Source organism: Loxodonta africana, chromosome 5 (genome assembly GCF_030014295.1).
Source record: "Loxodonta africana isolate mLoxAfr1 chromosome 5, mLoxAfr1.hap2, whole genome shotgun sequence".
Lineage (NCBI taxonomy): Eukaryota > Metazoa > Chordata > Mammalia > Proboscidea > Elephantidae > Loxodonta > Loxodonta africana.
The window spans coordinates 67,255,235-67,281,537 of record NC_087346.1 but is presented as its reverse complement, the minus strand read 5'-3'; the positions used below and the strand labels follow the sequence as shown (position 1 = coordinate 67,281,537).

At 39.4% G+C, this 26,303-nt stretch overlaps 1 protein-coding gene across 9 annotated transcripts in view; it reads left to right on the top strand.

Annotated features, from left to right (window-relative positions):
* Positions 1-26,303, top strand: part of ARHGAP24 (Rho GTPase activating protein 24) — a 574,638-nt gene that overhangs the window by 262,053 nt on the left and 286,282 nt on the right. The gene's annotated exons all lie outside the window — the stretch shown is intronic.

Sequence of the window (26,303 nt, the reverse complement as noted above, 5' to 3'; positions counted from 1 at the left end):
GTTTATGTGATATTGATAGTGATTTAATCACAATCCAGGGTGGGTGTAAATTTACTTGAGTGAGTAATATGTAATGCATATCAATAATGCTGGCACAAGAGCAGTCAATAAAACATTTTCCCAGGGTTAGAAATGCTGGGAATCTAAGACGTGATTTTTTTTCCCCTCAATGAAAACAGCTGTAGCACTGAGTTCATCTGGCTCAAGATGGAATCCATGACTAAATGTTAATTAATGCAGCTGAAGTGCAGAAAGGTTCATCAGATGCATTGTGTTATTTGTTTCCCCCTAGGGAGAACATATTGTAAGAAATCTGAATCTTGTTTGTCCTATTGAAATCGTTTTATTCTTACTTCTTAGTGGAATACCCTAGATTCCAGATGTTGCAAAGTCTTTGAAGTATCAGTAGAGGAAACTTCACTCCCTATTTATTCCCAAATATTAGTGCCTGTTGGCTTTTAAATGAGCGTGGTATTTAACCGATGGCTTTGACTCTTTATATCCAATAATATGACTTCCCTATTCTGAGATCTGGGTGGAAATCTAATCTTTTGGTGAATATGTTCTGACATAAATAGATAGATGTTCTCAATACCGTTCTAGAGAGAGCTGTATCTTCAAGCCCGGCAAGTCATGGGTCAAACCTTACCTTGAAGGTTACTCTTTTAGGGCACGTATTTCACGTGTAGTTCATATGATGTGATGGCTTTTGGTGGGCAAAACTTAACAAGTTTAAGATTGTGTGATGTGGAATCTGAAGGTTGTTCTTTTGAAAAGAAATTTCTGAAGGAAATTCAGGCTTGCTGCTATAATTATAGATCACTTAGAAAAGATGCTCCATGAATTATTAATACAATATGCAGTAGCTTTAATGTTTTATGGTTTTGAATCATTTTATGGAGTAAGAAGAGAATTGAGCCAAAAATTTCTTTGATGAGAGAGCTGGAAACATGCTATGGTTATGGTGAGAATCCAGGGTCAAGATCATTAATTTTGGTCATTGGAATTTTTTTGGTGTGCCCCTGACAGAAGAACGGGATTTTCAGGCAAATGAGTCAGTATTTATATAAGAATGTGGGGATCTGTATCACATGATCTTTGTCAATTTTTGTAAAATTGGGGTTATTTGGGATAAAATGCCACTTGATTTATCTTTGCAAATGGGAATGACAAAATAATATATTGCCATTTTCCCAATTGTGTGATGGTTTGATATTGGGAATCTGGGAGGTTGCAAGTCTTTTCACTTGTCAGAAACTGTGGCAGGTAGGAGGGACTGCAGAAATGTAGTCAGTGCCTTTGTTCAGAACAGGGCTTCAAACCAGTTTATTCCGGCTTGGACTCCTGTTGAGACTTTGCTTTTTCACCCCAGATACGCTGAATCAGAATCTACCTTTTAACAAGATCCCCAGGTAATAACTCAGTATATCTGGGGTGGAAATGCAAATTCTCAGCAGAGGTTCAAACAGGAATGAACTGGTTTGAAGATCTGGTTCAGAACCCTTTTCAGGCCTGCCTGGCTGCTGATCTTAGTAACATACACTTAGTCTACACTGGCTTTCTCTGTGGAATTCTCTCAGTTGCTATTTCTGAAAACCCATACTCTAAATGATGCATACAGACCCAACCCGTTTCTGTCTTTATGGAAAACACCTCAAGCCTAGGAGTCCTGGTGGTACAATAGTAGCACTCAGCTGCTAAGACTGGCAGTTCAAACCCGACTCAGCAGCTCTGTGGGAGAAAGACCTGGCAATCTGCTCCCATAAAGATTTACAGCCTCGAAAATCCTATGGGGCAGTTTTACCCTGTCACATGGGATCACTATGAGTGGGAACTGACTTTTCAGCACCCAGCAACAACAACCTCAAGCTTAACTACCCAAGGTGCATCAATGAATAGTAGAGAATTAAATCCTTTAATCCCACCTGCCTGTAACGATTTCTAACAAAACTGACAAAAGCTTCTAGCAAGCTCGTTACCATGCATTCTTGTATCACATACACACATGTGTATATATTGTTCATTCATGTATGTGCTATATGTATTTATAATTTATCTATATATACTATCTATAAAATATCAGAATGTTTTTTTTTTTGCTTTAGTCTAAAATCTCCTTTGAAACTAAGAACTAATCAGTTGCAAATATGACATGAAAAAATAAGGTTTTTAACAGAATTGAAGTCTTCAGGTCTTTTCTATATTACTCTTATCACATTTGTTTGCATATTATATTTCTATGTAAGTTTTTGCTATTATAAAAGCCTGCCTGAAAAAAAACTCTATTATAATTTAGGGATAATTTCTTAAAGGTTTATTATTCTATAAATGAATTAGCTCTCTGAATAATATCATGATTTATAACATTTCACTCCAATTTTTTTTCTGTTTTCCTACTTGTTATTCAAAAAGATGTCAGCCAAATTGGCAAATTTAAAGCTTTTGCTGTCAGACCTGCCAAATTTTGAACCAGAGTGGACTTTTATGGCCAAGTTCTAAGCTTTTGGGAAATGTGGTTGAGAAAGGAATGTTGGCAGAGCTTTTATGTATGGTGCTTGAAGAAAATGCAGTTTATCTCTTTGCTTCTCAAAATATGATACAGTTGTCCTTGTAATTAAAAAAAAAAATCCAAAAAAACAAAAACAAAACAGAGTAATGAATGGAATTATGATGCCTTAACTTTCTTAGAAAAAGAATCACTCAGAGGAAGAAAAAGAAACTGAATCAAGTACAGAGACAGGCAAAAAGAAACAAGGGAGAATACACTTATACACTTCATAAAGTTAGGAGCTACACCTTTCTCGTTCAATACTATGTTCCTAACACCTGTTGTCGTTGTTGATAAATGCCGTCGAGTCGGTTCTGACTCATAGTGACTCTATGTACAACGGAACAAAACACCGCCCAGTCCTGCACCATCCTCCTAATGGCTGTTTTGCTTGATCCCATTGTCTCAGCCACTGTGTCAATCCATCTCGTTGAGACTTTTCCTCTTTTTTGCTGATCCTCTTCTTTACCAAGCATGATGTCCTTCTCCAGGGACTGATGCCTCCTGATAACATGTCCAAAGTATGTGAGACAAAGTCTCACCATCCTTACTTCCAAGGAGCATTCTGGTTGTACTTCTTTCAAGACAGATTTGTTTGTTCTTTTGGCAGTCCATAGTGTATTTAATATTCTTCACCAGTACCCCAGTTCAAAGGCATCCATTCTTCTATGGTCTTCCTTATTCATTGTCCAGCTTTCACATGCATGAGGCAGGTGAAAACGCCATGGCTTGGGTTAGGTATACCCTTGTCATTAAAGTGACATCTTTGTTTATTAACACATTAAATGGGTCTTTTGCAGCAGATTTTCCCAATGCAATATGTCATTTGATTTCTTGACTGCTGCTTCCATGGGTGTTGATTGTGGATTCAAGTAAAATGAAATCCTTGACAACTTCAATCTTTTCTCTGTTTATCATGATGTTGCTTATTGGTCCAGTTTTGAAAATTTTTGTTTTCTTTATGTTGGGGTATAATCCACACTGAAGGCTATGGTCTTGGATCTTCATCAGTAAGTGCTTGAAGTCCTTTTCACTTTCAGCAAGCAAGGTTGTGTCATCTGCATAATGCAGGTTGTTAATGAGTCTTCCTCCAATCCTGATGCCCTGTTCTTCTTCATATAGTCCAACTTCTCAGATTATTTGCTCAGTATACCGATTGAATAAGTATGATGAAAGGATACAACCCTGATGTATACCTTTCCTGGCTTTAAACCATGCAGTACCCCCTTGCTCTGTTCGAATGACAGTTTCTAGTACAGTATAACACAGAGTGCTGGGTATTTATTGAAGTACGTATATTTATGTACATATATTTACTAGGTTTATGGAGGAATCTCAATCATATAAAAAAGTTTTGTTGTTAATAACTGACTCCAACTTTCCTGTATTGAACTCCTATTTCCTGCTGGGTGGGATCTTTCCTTCCTGTGGCTCTAATGGCTGAAGTGAAGTAAAATTCCTCACACACTTCCTTTTCCTACTTCTCTGCCTTCATTTCTAGTGATGAGACCAAAAGACAGAAGGCAGAGATCTTCCTGTACAAAAGATACTGCTAGGTTAGCCCCTTACTATCAGCTGATCACTACATTTTTCTTCATATACTGGCTGTCTCATGCATTTTTGGATTTTTCAATGTCCCTGGAAGTGGAAATCCACTTAAAATGGTAAGGTCCAATTCTCCCACCTTGTGGATGGTCCTTCCTGTTGGATGGGACACCAACAGAAGGTCTCAAAGCTCAGCTGCTTTCTTTGTGCTTATTCAGCTACAGATAACTCCTGTGTGTCCTTATTTTTGTTGCCGCTAGCTGCCATCAAGTTGGCCCCTGACTCATGATGACCCTGTGCACAACAGAGTATAATGTGCCTGATCCTGTACCATCCCGTGATGGATTATGGATCTGACTGTGTGATCCTTAGGGTTTTCATTGGCTGGTATTTCAGAAGTAGATCACCAGACCTTTCTTCCTTATCCATCTTAGTCTGGAAGCTCCGCTGAAACCTGTTCAGCATCATAGCAACACTCAAGCCTCCACTGATAGGCAGGTCATGGCTGCACATGAGGTACATTGGCTGGGCATCAAAACCAGTCAAAATCGGGTCTCCTACATGGAAGGCGAGAATTCCACCACTGAACCACCACTGCTCCATCTCCTGTACCCTGGCCAGACAAATAAAGACAACAAAGGCAGTTTTACTGTTATTCTCTCCCTCAAGCCTACTGTCTTGACCTCTTCTCCATGGAGAAGTAACTTTAGCACCCAGCAGATTCAGAGACCATCATGAGTCCCCAACTTAGAGGAGGGGTAGGTGGCAGTCCTAACATACGTTAAAATATACAAGCAAGTCTCTTTCCTGACTTGTTCTGGTGGTTGGGAGAAATCTTTATCCTCCCTCTCAAAAAATAGTGTCTGTATCTTGAAAACTTTTTTTTTCCAAGTGGCACTTCCTCTTTTCTTGTTTTCTCTTTATAATTGTCAGGGAAAAAAGACTAACGTTTGTGATCCTTCTCTAAAATGCTTTCAAGTAAGTCCAGCAAGGAACTGACTGGATGCAACTTTCATTGGTTTTTTTCAACTTAGAATGTGGTTCTTAGCACTTTTTCTTCCAGTTTGGCTCTTAGAGGCAATTCTGTTATAATGAAGAGAAAACTTTTTATCTGTCTATAATTTTATATAGGATTCCTGGGAAGAACATTCTGATGGAGAGTTATGTAAGAATGCTTGTTAGGGAGAGGTCTCCGGAGATCCGTAAGGAAGTGAGGGAGGCAGGATTGGGCAGAAGGAGAAACAGACCCACAGCACCATTGAAGTTGGGCCTCAGCTGATCCAATGAAGAGCTCTGGATCTGGGATGCCCCTCAGAACTCTTCCTAATTGAGTAAAGTGTGCTGAGCCTTTGTTTCCTGGTCTCACCTATTAGTTGATTGGGAGCTGGAGAAAACATAAACTTGGGAAGGCAGTTCCCTACTGCAGTGGAAAAGAATTCCCTGTGAGGGATGCCATGACACATCAGCAGCCAATATGCCCAGCCTCCAGCGATCTTGATAGAGTACCCTAGTGTCCGCTATTATAACTATAGCAATATCTGTACAGTCGTGTGTTGCTTAACATCCACGGTACGTTCTGTGAAACAGAACATTATATGTTATTTGGATGTTGCAGAAACACCGGACTGTATACAAGCAGTCCTCAGATTGAGAACAAATTCCATTCCTAAATCTGTCTTTAAGACAGAGTTTGTATGTAAGTAAGAACAGATGGGTACGGTTTGTGTCTAACATCAGTTAGTCAAATGTGTCTTAGTATATAGCATATAGTGTACCTTTCTATATATATAAAACATTAAAAAAACTTCCAGATACACTAAAATATCTTTAACATAATGTTAAGATATAATAGAGTAATAATAATAAAAAAAATTTGATGCATGTCACAAAGTAGCCCCCCTTTGTTATTATGAACCATTGTATGTACCTCAGATTTCTAATATAATAGGCTTTATGGGGGTTGGGACCATGGACGTATATGTGGTTGGATGCTGCCGAAATGGACGTTATGGGCCACATAACTGTATCTATCTTTCTGTATCCCAGGAAATGCTTCAAGCCTTTTACTTGTATCACTTCATTTACTTGTCACTACAACCCTATGAGGTAGGCACTATTATTATTTCCATTTTAGAAAGGAAGAAAATGAGGCACAGAGAAGTAATTTGATCAAGGCCAAATAGCACTAGCTAGTGAATGTGTATGAAACTATGTGTGTGTGTGTATAATTATACATTACTGATTTACAGGCAAAGTTTCAGGAGGTCAAAATAAAGTTGTATATATTCTGACTTTAAAATATTCAAGATTAGAAGCAGGAACCCAGTTTCTGAAAGTTTTTTTTTTTTTTTTTTTTACTGAAATGGATACACTTGTGTCTTCTTAGCTCATTCATTAAAGATAAGAGCTTTGGTGCTTGAGGTGAGAGTAGGCATTTCACTATTTGCAACCATTATGTCTTTAAGCCCATCATCAGAACAGGCACTGAATAAAGGTGCACACGGATAGGCCTTTTGAAAATATAGTCGAAGGTCACAGCTACACCATCATGAAAAAGTGGGGAGAAAAACACACTGAAGTGGCCTTAATTATATGTGAATAAATACAGCGAAAGAGTAATCTGTATCTACGATGTTTTTCCTACAAAAAACGATTGGTTATAGGTGGGGGTTTCATCATTGCAAAACTTATGCTGCTGAAATTGTTCTTAGCTGCTTCACAGATCTCCCTCACATACCAGCAAAACTACCACTCACTGTCTGTTGTTAAGTGCCATTGAGTCAGCTCCAACTCATAGTGACCCTATGCATCGAGTCGTGTATAAGAGAATGAAATGTCGCCAGGTCCTGTGCCATCCTCAGAATTGTTGCCATGCTTGAGCCTATTGTTGCCGCAATTTTGTCAATCCATCTCGTCGAGGGTCATCATCTTTTTTGCTGACCCTCTACTTTGCCAAGTATGATGTTCTTCTCCAGGGATTGGTCCCTTCTGATAACATGTCAGAAGTAAGCAAGATGAGATCTTGCCATCCTTGCTTCTAAGGAGCATTCTGGCTGTACTTCCTCCAAGACAGATTTGTTCATTCTTCTGGCATTCTCTGTCAACACCATAATTCAAATGAGCCAATTCTTCCTTTTTTTATTGTTCACCATTCGTACACATATGAAGCAATTGAAAATACCATGGCTTGAATCAGGCTCACCTTAATCACATAGTAACATCTCTGCTTTTCGAGATTTTAAAGAGGTCTTTAGCGTCAGATTAGTCCAATGCAATATATCGTTTGATTTCTTAACTACTGTTTCCATGGGCGTTGATTATTGATTCAAGAAGAATGAAACCCTTGACAACTTCAACTTCTTCATCATTTATCATAATGTTCTTTACTGGTTCAGTTGAAATTATTTACATTTTGTTTATATTCAGATGTAATCCATTCTGAAGGCTGTAGTCTTTTACATTCATCAGTAAGCGTTTCACGTTGTCTTCGATTTCAGTAAGCAAGGTTGTATCATCTGCGTATTGGAGGTTGTTAATGAGTCTTCCCCCAATCCTAATGCCATGTTCTTCTTCATAAAGTCCAGCTTCTCAGATTATTTGCTCAGCATACAGATTGAATATAATGAAAGGATGTAACCCTGCCTCACGCTGTCTAGCCACCAACAAACATATCTGATTATTAATCATATGTTGGAAATGAGTCTACCACCTTGAAGAGGTATTCCCCAAGCAAAGACCCATTATGAGTTTCAAGGTGATTATCAATATTCCAGACCTTCAAAGCCCCACCTCAACACAGTACCCAAAATCAGTAATAATTAGAATTTCGAGGTTTTCTCATCCTCTTCCTTCCTCCAGGGGATGAAAGAAGAAATGAACACAGAAAACAAGGGTGTGAGGGAGGAAGAGGTAGCTATGGAAACAGAGACATTTCGAAGGGTAATCTAAAGTGATTTTCATCTACCTGGAAACCAAAAAAAATTAAAAACCTCATTGCTGTCAAGTTGATTCTGACTTCTACCCTTCAAAAAAAGGCAAGATGTTATTTACCCCAACTTTAGCCATGACTACCCAGTGCACCCATATTAGTTATTTCCAATACCCTGAGACAATTATTCATTCTGCAAATTTCAATAATAATTGTTTCCACTCTAATTATTGTCTAGAAGGATTTTTTAGGAGCTAAGTGAAAAGTTAGAGGACATAGGTGCTTAGAAATTCTCATTAATGCTGTGTGGATATTTTCCCGAGAGGAAAAAAATGCATACACCTATCAAAATTGCCACAGTTTGGGGGGCTTTAGAGATTCCCTGAAATTCATCCCTTAACCCCAGGTTAAGAACCATAGTCTATTTTTAAGGAGCACAGACTTGACTAAGCTTCCTATTTCTATCTATCTCTACATTTAGCTATTTATTTCTATCTTCCTATGCTTCTTTGGGCCCTGGTGGCACGGTGGTTAAGAGTTTGGCTGCTAACCAAAAGACTGGCAGTTTGAACCCACCCGCCACTCCTTGGAAACCCTATGGGGCAGTTCTACTCTGTCCCACAGGGTCACTATGATTTGGAATTGACTTCATGACAAGGGATTTGGTTGGTTTGTTTGTTTTGGTATGCTTCTATTTCATCTATATAGGTAACATGTATGTGTAAATGTGACAAATTTTTCTCTATTATTTTTAATTGTGTGGTACATTGTCATCAATTTTAGACTTTTATCTCCATGATTCAGTTGTTCTTTCTCCTAGTTCTGTGACCATGTAACTGCACAGGCCAATTTCATGCATTTTCTTAGAGAGAACATTTCATGGGTCTGCAGGCTGTAAACATTTTAATTCACCCAAAGTTGAACCTACTTAGATGATCGTTGCAGCTGTACTACAACATGGGCCAACTGAGAAGTAACTAGTTCTGAGAGATGTTAATGCGCATCTCTGAGGAAGAGAAAAACTTGGCCAAGTTGTGAGTTTTTGAAATAATTGTGACATCAGCAATGAAAGGGGTTACCATCCCACGACTGTACTTGCAGTTCCTTCTGGAATGAACAAATAATGTCATTGAATACATTAATTCATTATAATTTTAAAACATAAACTAGTATTTGGCATTCATTTTACATGAAAATGTAGTAATTACCATCCATTTTATATGAAAACGTAGGGATATTGTAACAGTGTTTTAGCATAAAACTTGGTCATTTTCTGAATAACTAGTTAAATACATTACTAAGGCATTTGGTTTTACAAAACTCCCCATATCTTAACTTTTTTCTCTTTTATGTGAGTACCGTAAGTTAAAATCCATGCAATTATATTTGTTATCCCAAACGCAGCTGTGACAATCTCTCTCTCCCCCCTTTTTTTTTTTTTTGCTTGCCTTGTGCCTAGGTCTGTGGGCAGCTTTGAAACTCATAATTTCTTCCTTCATTCTTTTCTTTTTTGTTGTAGTAATTTTAATCTTTGCAAGTCATTTAGAAAATGTGTGTAGGAGGTGTTTGTAGCATGAAAACATATATCTATGCATAGAACTAGTTCTGAACATGAATTAAATACATTCACGCAAAGCAACATGTTTTAGCTACTCTGTATTCTTTTGTTTTTAAGAAAATATTTGGGATATTTGTTTCAAAATTCTCTTCCTACTTAAATGTTTTAACATATACACTTGAAAGAGGCTGTTAAAATTGTACAAACATAATTTGAAAACGTTTTTGATCCCTTGAAATTCTAGCTGAGGACATTTCAACCAAAAGGCACTTGGGGCATTCATAAACTGATTAGAAGCGTAGTCTTCTCATCATGCTTATGATGAGTGTCCTTATGAGGAAGGTCCTCTTATGGTATTTGTTGACATTTTGGTTCATACACCATCACTACATGCTAGAGCTGGGGTTAGTAAGCTTTTTCTGCAAAGGACCAGATAGAGCTTGTAGGCCATAAGCTCTGCCTCAACTACTCAACATTGCCATTGCAGCATAAACAAATAGGTATGGCTCTGTTCCAATAAAGCTTTATTTATACACGCATAGATCCAAGTTTTATGTAATTTTTAAATAGTAAGATATATTATTTTTCTTTTGATTTTTTTCTAACCTTTTAAAAATGTAAAAATAGACAGCTAGGTTGTGACTGCTGCGCTAGATAAAAAAAGCAAACCTATGAAAAAGAGGTTGGAGATACTAATATAAACCCCTAATCCCTGCTGGTGCCACCAGAGCCAGAATTAGAACTCTGAGACAGCCTGGCTCCCCAGGCCATGGTATCCCCCACTGCCTCAAATTCATGATTCAGGATCTATTTGCCAAGATTTTTATTTAGAAGCTTCATCTCTGAGTAATATCTTTTTGTTTGTTTTTACAATCCTGATGAACTTAAATATTGTTAATGACCAAACTGAAATCTTCTCTTTCAAACTCTGTTTTAGCTCATTCAGATCTCTAGATTCTGATCAGGGCTGAAACTGTTATGTGACTTTTTAAGATATAAACACCATTAATAGGGGAGTCGCCATATGTCTGTCAGTTGTCATGATGCTTGAAGCTGTGTTGCTGTGAAGCTTGAAGCTATGTCACCAGTATTTCGAATACCAACAGGGTAACCCATGACAGACAGGTTTTAGCTGAGCTTCCAGAATAAGATAGACTAGGAAGAAGGACCTGGCGGTCTACTTCTGAAAAAAATTGCCAGTGAAAACCTTATGAATAGCAGCAGAACATTGATACAGTGCTGGAAGATGAGCCCCTCAAGTTGGAAGATACTTAAAAGACAACTGGGGAAGTGCTGTCTCTTCAAAGTAGAGTCAACCTTAATGATGTGGATGGAGTCAAGCTTTCAGGACCTTCATTTGCTAATGTGGCACAACACAAAATGAGACAAAACAGCTGCAAACATCCATAAATAATAGGAATGTGGCATGTATGAAGTATGAATCTAGGAAAATAAAAAATCGTCAAAAATGAAATGGAACGCATAAACATCAATATCCTAGGTATTAGTGAGCTGAAATGGATTGGCATTGGCCATTTTGAATTGGACAATCATGTGGTCTAATATGCTGAGAATGACAAATGGAAGGAGGAATGACATTGCATTCACTGTCAGAAAGAACATTTCAAGATCTGTCCTGAAGTACAATGCTGTCAGTTATAGGAAAATATCCGTACGCCTACAAGAAAGGCCAGTTAATACGACTGTTATTCAAATTTACACAGCAACTACTATGGTCAAAGATAAAGAAATTGAAGATTTTTACCAACTTCTGCAGTCTGAAATTGATCAAATATGCAATCAATATGCATTGATAAATACTGGTAATTGTAAAAGCTGGAAACCAAAAAGAATAACCAGTAGTTGGAAAATAAGGCCTTAGTGATAGAAACAACACCAGAAATCACATGATAAAATTTTGCAAGACCAATGACTTCTTCATTGCAAATACCTTTTTTCAACAACATAAATGGCGACTATACATGTGGACCTGGAAATACATAAGATCCAAATAACTACATCTGTGGAAACAGATGATGGAAAAGCTCAATATCATCAGTTGGAACAAGGCCAGGGGCCCACTGTGGAATGGGCCATTAATTTCTCCTATGCAAGTTAAAGTTGAAGTTGAAGAAAATTAGAACAAGTCCATGAGAGCCAAACTACAATTCTGAGTATATTCCACTTGCATTTAGAGATAATCTCAAGAATAGATTTGATGCATTGAACACTAATGACTGAAGACAAAACAAGTCGTGGAATGGCATCAAGGACATCATACATGAAGAAAGCAAGACCTGAATGGATATCAGAAGAGACTCTGAAACTTGCTCTTGAACGTAGAGTAGCATGCAGGAAACATCAAAAGAAGACAGAAGGAATACACAGAGTCACTGTACCAAAAACAATTAGTTGACATACAACCATTTCAGGAGGTAGCATATGATCAAGAACCGATGGTACTAAATGAAGAAGTCCAAGCTGCACTGAAGGCATTGGTGAAAAAACAAGCCTCCAGGACTTGACAGAATACCAACTGAGATGTTTCAACAAACGGATGCAGTGCTGGAAGTGCTCACTTGTCTATGCCAAGAAATTTAGAAAACAGCTACCTGACCTACAGACTGGAAGAGATCCGTATTCATATGTGCTCCAAAGAAAGGTGATTAACAGGATGCAGAAATTATTGAACAATATAATTAATATCACACACAAGTAAAATTTTGCTGAAAATAATTCGAAACAATTGTTGCAGTTCAAAAACTGTTGCAACAGTACATTAACAGGGCACTACCAGAAATTCAAGCTGGATTCGAAAGAGGATGTGGAATGAGGGATATCACTGCTGATGTCAGATGAATCTTGGCTAGAAGCAGAGAATATCAGAATGATGTTTACCTGTGTTTTATTGACTATGTGAAGGCATTTGACTGTGTGGATTATAACAAATTATGGATAACATTGTGAAGAATGAGATTTCCTGAATACTAAATTGACTCATGCAGAACCGGTTCATAGACCAAGAGGCAGTCATTCAAACAGAACAAGGGGTACTGCGTGGTTTAAAATCAGGAAAGTTGTGCATCATGGTTATATCTTTCCCACACCTATTCAATCTGTATGCTGAACAAATAATGCCAGAAGCTGGACTATATGAACAAGAATGTGGCATCTGGATTAGAAGAAGACTAACAACTTGCAATATACAGGTGACACAACCTTTCTTGCTGAAAGTGAGGAAGACTTGAAGCGCTTACTGATGAAGATCAAAGATTACAGCTCTCATTTTGGATTACATCTCAACATAAAGAAAGCAAAAATCCTCACAACTGGATTAGTAAGCAACATCATGATAAATGCAGAAGACACTGAGGTAGTCAAGGATTTCATTTTACTTGAATCCACAATAAATGCCCATGGAAGCAGCAGACAAGAAATTAAACTATGGCATCTTTGCTTTTCAAGATTTTAAAGAGGTCTTTTGCAACGGATTGGACAAATCTCTTGCAAAAGACCTCTTCAAAATCTTGAAAAGCAAAGATTTCAATTTGAAAACTAAGGTGGGCCTGACCCAAGCAATGTATTTTCAATTGCCTCGTATGCATATGAAAGCTGGACAGTGAATAAGGAAGACCAAAGAACAATTGATGGCTTTGAATTGTGATGTTGGTAAAGAATGTAGAATATACCAGGGACTGCCAGAAGAATTTGTCTTTGATGAAGTACATCCAGAATGCTCCTTAGAAAGGAGTATGGCAAGAATTCCTCTCATGCACTTTGGACATGTTATCAGTTGGGACCAGTCCCTGCAGAAGGACATCATACTTGGTATAGTAGTGGGTCAGCAAAAAAGAGGACAACTCTCAACAAGATAAACTGACACAGTGGATGCAACAATGGGCTCAAGCATAGCAAGGATCGTGAGGATGGTACAAGACTGGGCAGTATTTCCTTCTGTTGTACATAGGGTCACTATGAGTTGGAACCAACTCCAGGGCACCTAACAACAACAACAACCCCGAGCCAATCAATTTTCCTTTAATAAAAATATGAAAAGTAGTCTCACAATATTCATAGCTGGAATTTATTGGGATATTAGTCTGGCTTTGTACTGATATACATCAGGCTTTATGTACCATGGCTCATTTAATAGGATTACACTTTTTAATAGATATTTTTCTCCCCATTGATAAATTGTGGTACAAAGAAGTTAAGTAAGGCAGGCTTCACATCTATCTGAGCTCACACCACCACCACATAATACAGCCTTCTTGTATAAGAATATAGACAGGGTTTGTCTAGATCCTACAGAGGCCACATATGCAAGAGTTAAGAAAAACAAAGGCGGTAAAAGAAGAACTGAGGCTAAGGTTTTAAAAATCTGCATTTCCTTCCTCTCTCCTCTCCTCTGTTTTTCCTTCCTCTGTCCCCATTGCTGACGTTTCTGGTATTGTCTGTAGTCTCTTTCTTCTTCATTTGATTTGAAGCTCTGGAGAATAGAGATGGTACTTTCTATTTCTGCATTCTTAGTGCCTCGCAGGGGGACAGTGGTGGTTCAGTGGTACAATTCTTCCCTTTCATGCAGAGGCCTGAGTTTGATTCCTGGCCGGTGCACCTCATGCGTAGCCACCACCTGTCATTGGAGGCTTGAGTACTGCTATGACGCTAAACAGGCGTCAGTGGAGCTTCCAGAGTAAGATGAACTAGGAAGTAAGGTCTGGTGATCTACTTCAAAAAAACCAGTCAATGAAAACTGTATGGATAACAATGGTCCAGTTTACAACCAGTCATGGGAATGGTGCATGATCAGACAGCAATTTTTTTTTTCTTCCCTTTTTACACGGGGTCGCCATGAGCCAGAGCTGATTTGATGGTAACTATACAGTCCCTATGGAAACCCTGGTGGTGTAGTGGTTGAGAGCTACAGCTGCTAACCAAAAGGTCAGCAGTTCGAATCCACCAGGCATTCCTTGGAGCAGTTCTACTCAGTCCTGTAGGGTCACTATGAGTCAGAATTGCAAATAGGTTTGATTTTTTGGTTTTAACAAGTGCTTACTGGAGGCAGCTGTCACATATATGCTTGGTGCATGCTTTATTGAGTTAATAAACTAAACTTCAGCTTTATTCTCTATGGAACGATTGTGTTGAATTAGAAAAATTTGAAGACACCTCCAGCTCTGAATTATTTAACTGGATCATAGCTCTTTTCTTTTCTTTTTTTTGCCTTAGGAGACTGGAGACTAGAGAAGTTCATTACCTTTATAGACTCCACACTCTAAAAAGTAATTCTCATTGCCTCACCTTCAGTTCTTCATTGATATGACAAGCAATAGTGTCTTTCATTACTTTGATGATGGAAGCTGTTTATTAACAACAAGTTATTTGCCATTGGGCAGGAATAAATGTGATTGTTTCCCCCTCCTTGCTCTTTGTGGCATGGTTTAATTATGTGGTCTCAGGCTGTTTGTGTTCACCTGTCTTTTCTATTCAGTAATTGAAAAGGGCTTTGCAATCAAATCAAGCTAAGAAAATAGACAGTAAAGTGGTAAACAAACATCAGATGCTGTTATTATGAATAAAAGAGTTTCTTTGGGCAGGTCTTTTTCTGCTGTAGGGCTTCTTTGAGCTGTGCCTTCGCTAGGCAAAGAGCGTGTTTGGGTGAGGGAATAGCTGATGGAGAGAACAGCCAGTAGGTTAGAAGCAATATGAGAACAAGAAAGGGAAATCATACTTCACAGAAAAAGGAATATATCAGAAGAAAGTAAATGAGTGTGCAGTATAATAAAAAAATAGCTCCTGGTAATTTAAAAACAAAAAACAAAACCTGTTGCTGTCAAGTCGATTCTAACTCATAGCGACCCTATAGGAGAGAGTAGAACTGTCCCATAGAGTTTCCAAGGAGCACCTGGTGGATTCAAACTGCTGACTCTTTGGTTAACAGCCATAGCACTTAGCCACTACGCCACCAGGGTTTCCCCTGGTAATTACCAAAAAAAAAAAAAAAAAACAAAACCATTGCCCTCAAGTCAATTCTGACTCATCGCGACCCTATAGGACAGAGTAGAACTGCCCCATAGAGTTTCCACGGAGCGCCTGGTGGATTTGAACTGGTAATTAGAGGTGAGAAATAACCTTGCAACAAGGATAAAGCTGCTGTATCACTAAGCCCTGTGCCAACTCTCAGGGAAGCAGGGAAGGCCTTTTTCTTTTCTTTTTCTTTCTCTTCCTTCCTTCCTTCCTTTAATAAAAACTGAGCTGATGTGATCCAACATGTTTCAAAAGTAGAACTAAAATCCTCAGGACCACATGCAGCACAATAGTGCCCCCGAGCCTGTCAAACGTCCTGATCTCCCAATGAATGCTATCTTCATTTGCATATTTGTTTGGTGGCACCATTGATTTTTCAAATGCTGCCTATGTTGAGCACCTTCGCGGCCACACTGCGTCAGGCCTTGAAAGGCTCAGGATGGTGTTCATCAGGAGTCCTGAGAGGTCCTGAATCTTACAGAAATACCCAGCCCCACTGCTGAGATCCTTACTCCCAAGAAAATTGGCAACTTAAGGTAGAGCCCCTGAGGACTGATAAAACCCCAATTATATTTAGGTACTTGGCTAGGTACTGGCTTTAGGGATGGGAGAGTAGAGAAAGAGTTGAGACTTTCCTGTTTCACAGAGACCTAGGAGGAGGGAGACTTAAGGGAGGAACACTAGGAGTTGACCATGAAAAGGAAAAAACATCAACGCCACCCTGGATGTCAGTGTTAGAAAAAGGGAGAGAGGTATGAGATTCCTCTATCAGGGAGACTGCAGGAATTGGGCTCACACAGGACTAGAATTAAATCCCAGCTCTGCCACGTGAGCTAGTTGCTTAGGCTCCATAAACCACAGTTGCCTATGAACTAGAAAACCTTCTTCCTCAGAAGGTTGTAATGAAAATGGGAGGAGATAAGAATAGCAGGAACACTCGACACTGCCTGAACCAGAGTAGGGCTTACTCAAATGTCGCTACATTTTGGAACAATTGACTGAAAATGCCATATATCAATTATTGCTGGATTTGATACTGAATTTTCTTAAATAGTGTTATAAACACAGCAGAAAGTTAAGAAGCAAAAGGTCAATGCTAACTAGACAATCAAGGAAGTCTTCCCAGAAGCAGTGAGCCTTTATCTGGAATTTAAAGAAACTAGGATTTTGACTAGATTACTATGAGGTTAAGAATTTCAGGCTGAAAAAAATCAGCAAAGACATAATAGGAAGTTCAGAAAGGGACACTAATGGAGACTGAAAGTAAGAAGCGAGGAGCCCCAGGGACATTCAGTGTAACTCTTGCGTGTGTGTCCTGTTGATTCAGGCTGTCCTTTTACAGGGTCAGCTAGGGGGAGCTCAGATCCTTAGGGAACTTAGGAGCCATTCAGACACCAGGCTGCCCTCCCACAAGTATTCAACTAATTTTGTGAAAATGTACAGCTTAATTCTAACCACATGCTTCTGCTTCAAACATAGGAGTAATCAACCGAAATTTAAACTTGTATATCACATTCACATTGCATCAACCAGCTTCGAGGCATCATCGGCTTTAGACAGTCACTGGACGGTCGTTAACAAGTAGCATTGGTTTCCGGTGCATGTGGTCTCGTACAGTACATCTTCCCATGAACCTGTCCAGCAGTATTTCTAAAACAACATGTTGTGTGTTTGTGACAAGAAAGGCAATGGGTAGAAAGCATTAAAGAGGAGAGGAGACTGTTTGTTGTTCTTCCAGAGCCTTCCCTTTTTAGGGGGCAAACCGCTCGCTGGTTGTTCGTTACTGACTCCTTCAGCTCCATCCCGCTCCTCGGACTGACGCAGAAATTCAGGCCTGGCTGTATGTCCCTCACGCCGCACTCTGTAGCACTCACTCTTTTCATAAATTGTAAAAAGCTGAATGACTTAGCAACCAAAGTATTAACCAAGAACATGTAAAATAGAATTGGAGGCTGCCCTGAGAAAGAACAAATATTTTGTGTCTAGCTACTCTTTCCTGCAAATTGACCTTGGATTTAAAATCCTCCTTGATTTTGTTCCTGGGTTGGTTTGACTTTTTATTTTGTATTTTTTAATACTTTGTCTAAAGACAGTGAACTGGACATGTAGCCTTAGCAGTGTTGTTGCCGCCTTTGCCCTTTTTTTTTTCATTTTAAGTCAAGGCTAATTTTTATGTTTGGGGAAAAAAGAAAAACCAGCAAAAAAACTTCTGTTAAAAGGTTTACACTAATGCATTAAATAGCAATGTGATGTGTCTAGTCAGGGCCAGAAAGCCAAAGGGAACCCTGGATCCATCTTATGCGGTTGCCCAGGCCTTCTGCAGTGAATTACCAACTTGTCATTCAGGGTGTAGAGGAGCACAGAGTACCAAGACAGGCAATTAAAGGCTTCTGGAAAACGATTCTGTAGGGGCAGGGCATGATGGAGGGTTCATCTCGTCTGCACCAATCCCATTGTCTTTCTCATGACTCAGTATTTCCCATGTGTCACTTGCTTACAGGAATCACAGGGGAGATAATGACAGAACTGTGCTTGGGGCTGTTTGGTTCTAATCTAGGGGTTGTGATGTGTCATAATGGGTTCCTTGATTGAAAGGCAAATATCTCATTCTGTTACGATAGGGAGATGACTAATGCGAATCAGTTGTTTTTTGAATAGTTGGTTATTATGTATTTTGTTTTTGATTATGCTCTCTTGACCATAGATAACCCTACGGGACAGAGTAGAACTGCCTCACAGGGTTTCCAAGGAGCAGCTGGTGGATTTGAACTGCCGACCTTTGGGTTAGCAGCAGAACACTTAACCACTGCACCACCAGGGCCCCTTATGTCTGCTAACAACTATAAATACCACTCGGCTCTACTCTGTCTTATAGGGTCACTATGAGTCGGAATCGACTCAGTGGCAATGGATATTTTTGGTCACGGATTTATTTTTTAAATTATGAGGTTTTCGTCCTCTGATTGAGTCAGCTGCAGATCACAGTGAAAATAAGGAGAACAGGCTGAGTGAGACACAAGACCAGGCATGTTTCTTAAAAAGCCTCATTCTTTAATTTTCACTAATTCTCTTGTCTGCCTCCTGCTGCCTGCTCTAGCCCCAGGGAGATAGCCTGTGAACACCATGGATGGTCTTTTGATGTTCTTAAAGCCCTGAAAATAAAAGGAGCATTTAAAGGCCATGCCTCACCTGGCCTGCTTTGCTAACTGACTTTCATAATGCAGCCACTACTCCTTTTCTTGTTTCAGGCCAGGAGAATGGCTAGGGCTCCCCACCCGGAGTTCCTCTTGCTTGCTTCCCTCCTCCTTGCCTCTCCAGCACCCTGAGCCTTGATAATTTGGTTGGCCCAAAACTCCTCTGTGCATTTCCTTCTCCAAGGTTGCCAATCTGCATTTAACAGAGTCCAAAATTCAGGAGTTGTAACTCTGGGCATCATCCTTGAATCATCTCTCATTCTCACCCCAGCTTTCCAATTCCTCAGCTGCTCAAACTTCCCAACATATCTTCATTCTGTCCTCTTCTCTTCATCTCCGATTTCCCCATTCTTCTCGAGAGCACATAATTTCTCGCCTTGATTTCTGCAATTGCTCCCTAAAATTTATCAGTCATGCCCCCCTCCTGAAATCCATTTCCCTCAGAAATTCTAGAAATGTAATTTTTTTCCGTATTTTTTAATAATAATATTTTATTGTGTTTTCAGTGAAGGTTTACACAGCAGCTTAGGTTCCCATTCAACAATTTCTACACAAGTTGTTCAGTGACATTGTTTACACTCTTCATGATGTATGAACATTCTCAAGATTTCTTTTTTTTAATTTTTAATTTTATTTTTTATGGTGCTTTAAGTGAAAAGTTTATAGCGCAAGTTAATATCTCACACAAAAATTTATACATATTGTTTTGTAATATTAGTCGCAATCCCCACAATGTGACAGCATACTCCCCCTTTCCACACCCTAGGTTTCCTTTGTCCATTCAACCCCTTCCTGTCCCTTCCTCCTTTTCATCCTACCTCTGGACAGGAGCCACCCATTTGGTCTCATGTATCTGATTGAACTAAGAAACACATTCCTCACATGTATTATTTTTTGTTTTATAATTCTGTCTAATCTTTGTCTGAAGAGTGGGCTTCAGGAATGGTTTCAGTTCTGGGTTAACAGTGCGCCGGGGTCATAGTTTTGGGGCTTCCTCAGTCTCTGTCAGACCGTTAAGTCTGGTCTTCCAGAAAAATGATTTTAAAATAAGCTAAGCAAGACACTGGCTGCGCAAAGCCTTTATTACACCTAGCGTATTATCCAAATGCAGTCTCACGGCCCTGTGTGATCCCTTTCCCTCCTATTATCCTTTCCTCACCAGGCTCCAGCCACGCACTGGCTTCCCTTATATAGCTCATGATTGCCCCAAGACTTTTCAGATAGAAGGCCTTTTGTGCATGTTGGACTCTCTTCTTACACTGTTCCTAGCCTAGGTATTTTCTGGCTCTTACTTGTTCAAATCTCAATTTAAATGTTCTCTTCTCAGCTGCTTTTCCAAACTCCTATTAAAAGTAAGTACTTGCAATCTGATATTCTTTATTAGTCAACTTGTTCATATCTATAACAGATCTTTGTATTATGAATTTAATGCTTTGTTTCACTGATTTTTACCTTTTTTATTCGCTGTTACATTCTGTGGGCTCAGCACATAGTTCTAAAACCTGTTTGCCGTCGAGTCAATTCTGACTCATAGTGACCCTATAGGACAGAGTAGAACTGCCCCATAGGGCTTCCAAGTCTGTAATCTTTACAGAAGCAGATTGCCACATCTTTCTCCCATGAAACAGCTGGTGGGTTTGAACTGCCAACCTTTTGGTTAGCAGCCAAGTGCTTAACCAGTGTACCACCATGGCTTCTTAGCACATAGTTAGCACTCAACGAACAATTAACAAATCAAATGTGAAACACTGCTTTTTGTCATCATCCTTATTTCCCTCTTCCTGTCCTTATTTCCTTCATGTGAATGGAAGAATATGCCACTCTTTGTATGTTTTTTACCCCAGAGCTGTCGCTACCCACAGAAGGCATTCAACTGTGACTTGCACTACCCTGCCCTGAATGCCCAGTTTGAGACAAACCCCCACACCCAATCCACCATAATCCTCAGTTCAGAGAACATTTTCAAATTTGATGATACCTTCTAGAAGCTCTTCAATGGCGCCACACTATCTCAGAAATAAATTTTCTGTACACTAAAGAGTAATAGTTACAGCTAACTTTTTTGAGCATCTATTCTGCTCACTGTGCTTGAATAATTTAATATATGTATTAAATAAACAATGCTATGAGTGAGGTTGGTGCTGTTATTATCTTTATGTTACATTCAAAGAAACTGAAGCTTCAAGGTCAAGTAAGTTGTTCAAATCAGCAGCTAGTAAAATGGCTGAGCCGGGATCCCTCTTATACAACCTTTGTGCTGTTCTGTCAGAAGGAGCTGAGGAGCCAAGATGCCAAAGGGAGGGTTATCTATTGTCAGCACATGAGAGGTGGGTGTATTGTCCTACTACACATAAGAGGACAAGCTACAAGACTGTGGAAGACGATAGCAAGGTCATACTGAGGGATGGCGCTTGAATATGTTTTGTTGTCAGGAAAAAGATGGGCCTATCTTGGAGAATTTCTGTGGTGATGCCTTATTAAATGACTCAGAAGAAAAGAAAAAGGAGAGTTTTTTTTTTAACAGAGTTTTTGTTTACATTTTCAGAAATAATCTCTGAATGCAAATAGTTTGAGAATGATGTCATTTGATGTGTAGAACTGCATGCTCTCTGAAGGCATGCTTTTTATTCTTCTTTAGATTCTGTTTGGTTCAAATAGGCATGTGTATGGCTTGGAAGAAGTGGAAATGGCTAGAAGCTTGTAAATAGATACAAGCATGGTAGGCAGAAGCGCTGCCTCAGTTAACTAGCGTTGGGCCATATTCTTTCCTGGGCTTTGGAAGGAAGAGCCATTGTATTGAAACTGGCTGAAAGTGAGAGGGAAATTTACACTTTGGTGCACAATTTTACCAAATCACAGTGTCGTTGTTGCATGTGTGTAGGACAGTAAAGTGTCTTCAGGAGGTAAGTTCTTTTGCTGGTGCTTTTCCTTCATGTTTCATGTTATAGTGGCATGTTACAAGGGCAGTGGACACCACTCCACATGGTATGATTATGTAGCTCAAAGGCAAAAGCTGAGGGGAAAAGTCTGCTCTTTATAAACTCTTTTTTTCAATGAGAGGATTATGGAAAACTGGGTAGCATTGAAGAGTCTATGTTCTGTTTGCCAAAGTGGGACAGAGAGTGGAAAAGTTGGGTAGAGTGGGATGGGCTGACCATGGAGGAACAGCCAAATTCACCCAGGCCAGTTGCCATGGGACCCTTGGAGGGTCTGTTGAGAAGAAGCCATCTGCCATCGTTTTGGCAGAACTTGGTCACCAGGGCACAGAAGGAGCAATTGTCCTTGACCTTGGAGGCAGAGGCTGGCAGCCAGCCCAAAAGTCTGCTTTCTCTTGGAAAAGATAGACAGCAATTGAGCTGAGATTTTTTTTTACTGATGATGTGTCTGTCCTATCATACAACATGGAAACTGGGAGAAGATGTGGGAGGGCAGAAGGAAATGCGAAGAGAAGGAAAATAAAGAAAAGGAACACTTATTAACTCAGCCCTCTATTCAGCTAAGCTTGAGATTGAATTTGCTCACTAGGTGAATGGAATGGACAACTTACATTCCTGAATTGAATAAATAACACAAATTGAATAAATAAATTACTAAATTACCATAAGTATAGTAGAAAAGAAGAGAATGTGTGTGTGTGTTTATGTTTAATTACTTTATCGCATGTCTACACCAGGCAAACAAGTGCTAGGTAAATTTTTATAATAAGGCTATTAGGACAGATTCTTTGATTGCGTTCACTTTAACAGATGTGGAAACTGAGGTTTGTGGTAAGGTTCAGTACTGGGTTTGTATGGCTCCAAAGCATGTGCTGTCATCTAGTGTTTATCTGGTCTCTATTGTTGTTTTCAAGTTATTCTTTATGCCTCTAGCTAACTTGTATGTTTCTTAGGGTTAAGAGCAATGTCTTAATTTTTGTTGTATCTCAGTTCCATTTTGCACATAGTTTATAAACAACAAATAATGCTTTCTGTGTGACCTTTACCATACTGTTTAAACTTGCTAAAATGTAGATATTTTGTGGGAAAGTGCATTTGAAATTTCACATGGGGCACTAAAATTATTTGAAATACCGTAAGCCTCATGATTTGCATGAAGGCTGAAGACGAAAGTCCTGGATAATTACTGCTTATATAAGCTTCAGTGCATAATCAGGGCCCCCAGATCTCTGTTAAATTGAGAGAATCTGATCCCTGGACACTAATGGTTGTTGTTGTTGATTTCAACTCATAGTGACACCATGCAACGCAGTAGACCTGCCCCATAGGGTTTTCTTGGCTGTAATCTTTATGAATGGAGCCCTGGTGGTGTAGTGGTTAAAAGCGCAGCTGCTAACCAAAAGGTCAGCAGTTGAAATTCACCAGCCACTCCTCGGAAACCCTATGGGGCAGTTCTACTCTGTCCTATAGGATTGCTATGAGTCACAACTGATGCAACAGCACGTAACAACAACAACAATCTTTACAGAAGCAGATCACCAGGTCTTTCCTCTGTAGTGCCACAATAATAATAACTAATGTTTACTGAGTGCTACTGGTGGGTTCGAACCACCAACCCTTTGATTACTGCCAAGCACTTGGATTTCAGTTTAAATGAGAGAATCTAAATCTCCGGTTATCCGGCTGAAAAATAAAAACATCGCAGAACTAAAATGGATGCTAGAACACATCACTCTTATTAAAAAGATATTTGGGAAAATAAAAAAGTTCAGTGATTAGATAGTAGATAAGAACTACTTTAGGTGAAGGGAAGGACAACACTCAATACAGTGGAGGTCAGCACAACTGGACTGGACCAAAAGCAAAGAAGTTCCCTGAATAAACTGAAAACTTCGAAGGTCAGCGGAGCAAGGGCGGGGGTTTGGGGACTATGGCTTCAGGGGACATCTAAGTCAACTGGCAAAATAAATTCTATTACGAAAACATTCTGCATCCCACTTTGAAGTGTGGCGTCTGGGCTCTTAAACACTAACAAGTGGCCATCTAAGATGCATCAATTGGTCTCAACCCATCTGGATCAAAGGAGAATGAAGAACACCAAAGATACAAGGTAATTATGAGCCCAAGAGACAGAAAGGGCCACATGAACTAGAGACTACAACATCCTGAGACCAGAAGAACTAGATAGTGCCCGGCCACAACCAGTGACTGCCCTGACAGGGAGCACAACAGAGAACCCCTGAGGGAGCAGGAGAACGGTAGGATACAGACCCCAAATTCTCATAAAAAAAAAAACAGACTGAATGGTCTAAGACTAGAAGAATCCCTGCGGTCATGGTCCCCCAACCTCCTGTTGGCCCAGGACAGGAACCATTTCCGAAGCCAGCTCAGCAGACATGGATTGGACTGGACAATGGGTTGGAGAGAGATGCTGATGAGGAGTGAGCTTCTTGTATCAGGTGGACACTTGAGACTGTGTTGGCATCTCCTGTCTGGAGGGGAGATGGGAGGGTAGAGGGGGCTAGAAACTGGCAAAATGGTCACCAAAGGAGAGACTGGAAGAAGGGAGCGGGCTGACTCATTAGGGGGAGAGTTAAGTGGGAGTATGTAGTAAGGTGTATATAAGTTTATATGTGAGAGACTGACTTGATTTGTAAACTCTCACTTAAAGCACAATAAAAATTATTAAAAAAAAAAAACGAAGTTCAGGACCTTGGAGGTGAAATTGAAAGGAAGACCAAGGGACTTCAAGTATTTGGAAGAGGCACAGAAGCGCAAACACATAGAGAAGAGAAACATTCGTTTTGCACTTGGAGTTGAAGTTCTCCACCTTTTTACTCTTTCTACAAAGACACCCAGGTGAGCAAAAAATAACTGCAAGTTAGGCACAACAGTGCAATGACTGTAATTCCACTCTTTGCTCTCCCATTCAAGGAAGCTCTCTGGAACTCTAGTGAAAAAAAAAAAAGTACCATTTAAAAAAAAAAAAAGTAGGCTTTAATTATAAATAAGCAAATCTCTTACAAATGTCAGCACTTTATCATTAGTAACTACTAAGTTGCAGCGTAGCTCATAACACAACAGTAGGACATCAAAGCTGAAAACCACTCCATTATTTAGCTTCTAGGGACCTGTGTAAGGTCCCCAGGTGGCACAAATGGTTTGTGCTTTTCTAGTACCTAAAGTCTGGCTGTTCAAAGCCACCCAGTAGGGCTGCAGAAGAAAATGACAGGTGATCCGCTTCCATAAAGATTAACCAAAAACCCATTGCTGTCGAGTCAATTTCAACTCATAGCGACCCTATAGGACAGAGTAAAATTGCCCCCATGGGATTTCCAAGGCTGTAAATCTTTACAGAAGCAGACTGTGAAATCTTTCTCCCATGGAGCGGTTGTTGGGTTCAAACCACTGAAACAGTGGTTAAGCACTTGGCTGCTAACCAAATGGTCAAGAAGGACCTATGGAACATACTCTATAACACATGGGGTCGCCATGGGTCAGAGTCAATTTGACAGCAATGGATTTTTTGTTTGTTTGTTGAGTATTCTTTGCAGCTCTTGAATCCAAGATTTACTTATGGTTGGTTCTAAGAGCTATTGAGTTATTTATTCAATACGTGATTTTCATCTTTAGTATATTTAAAAAAAAAAAAAGTATATCTCTTAAAGAATCCCCCATTTGTAAATGTGTCTTTTTCCAGTGATTCTGTTGTTTGTTTTGATTATCGTATGTGAATTCAGCTTTGTCCAAATATTCACAGAAAAAAATAGAAGCCATTTTCCACTTGAAAAATGCTTTTAATTTTGTAAGACCCCAGAGTACTTTACTGGTGATACCACAATTCAAATGTATTTGGCATTAAGCTTTAACCCTGAAGAGGCAGGGAACCTGGCTTGTGTTCCCTGGAATGGTTATTTGCTTGACTCCTACTCCCATGGCCCCTGAATCTATGACTTTTTAGAATTCTGCTATTAGTTGCAGTAACATTCTTACTCTAAATGTGTGAAAGAGATACAAAGCCCAAATCCCCAAAAATAAATAAATAGAATTTCCTAAATGAGAGTAGAAAATCAGTCCTCTCATGAAAGTTCAATGAGAAATAACAGTTGGCCTTTAGCGTATTGGTTATGGAGTGCTACTCCAATATTTAATAATAATAACAAAAGAGAGAGATTGCTTGAGGCTGAGAGGCAGGTTGACTGAGATTTCTAGTAAACCCACCATGTATAGTCAGAGACAAACCAGGCAGTTGCTTGTAGCTATGACATTCCTGACCGATAGGACTCCAGAACAACTTGTAACAAAAGGAACATGTATTGTCGAATCATCTTTCATACGTTGGTTCAGGGATATTTTCCATCGTGCAGCTCAGGTTTTTTTTTAAATGATTTTTGAGTCTTTTAAAAATACATCTTTCCCCATGAATGCTCTTCATTAAGCCCTTATTTCAGAGAATTTTTAATAGGTATCCCAGTCATAATGGAAAATTAGCCAGGTGGTACAAATATCATATGCAAGACCCCATTACCCAGCTAGACAAGTCTAAATATGCCCTCCATTCTCAGAA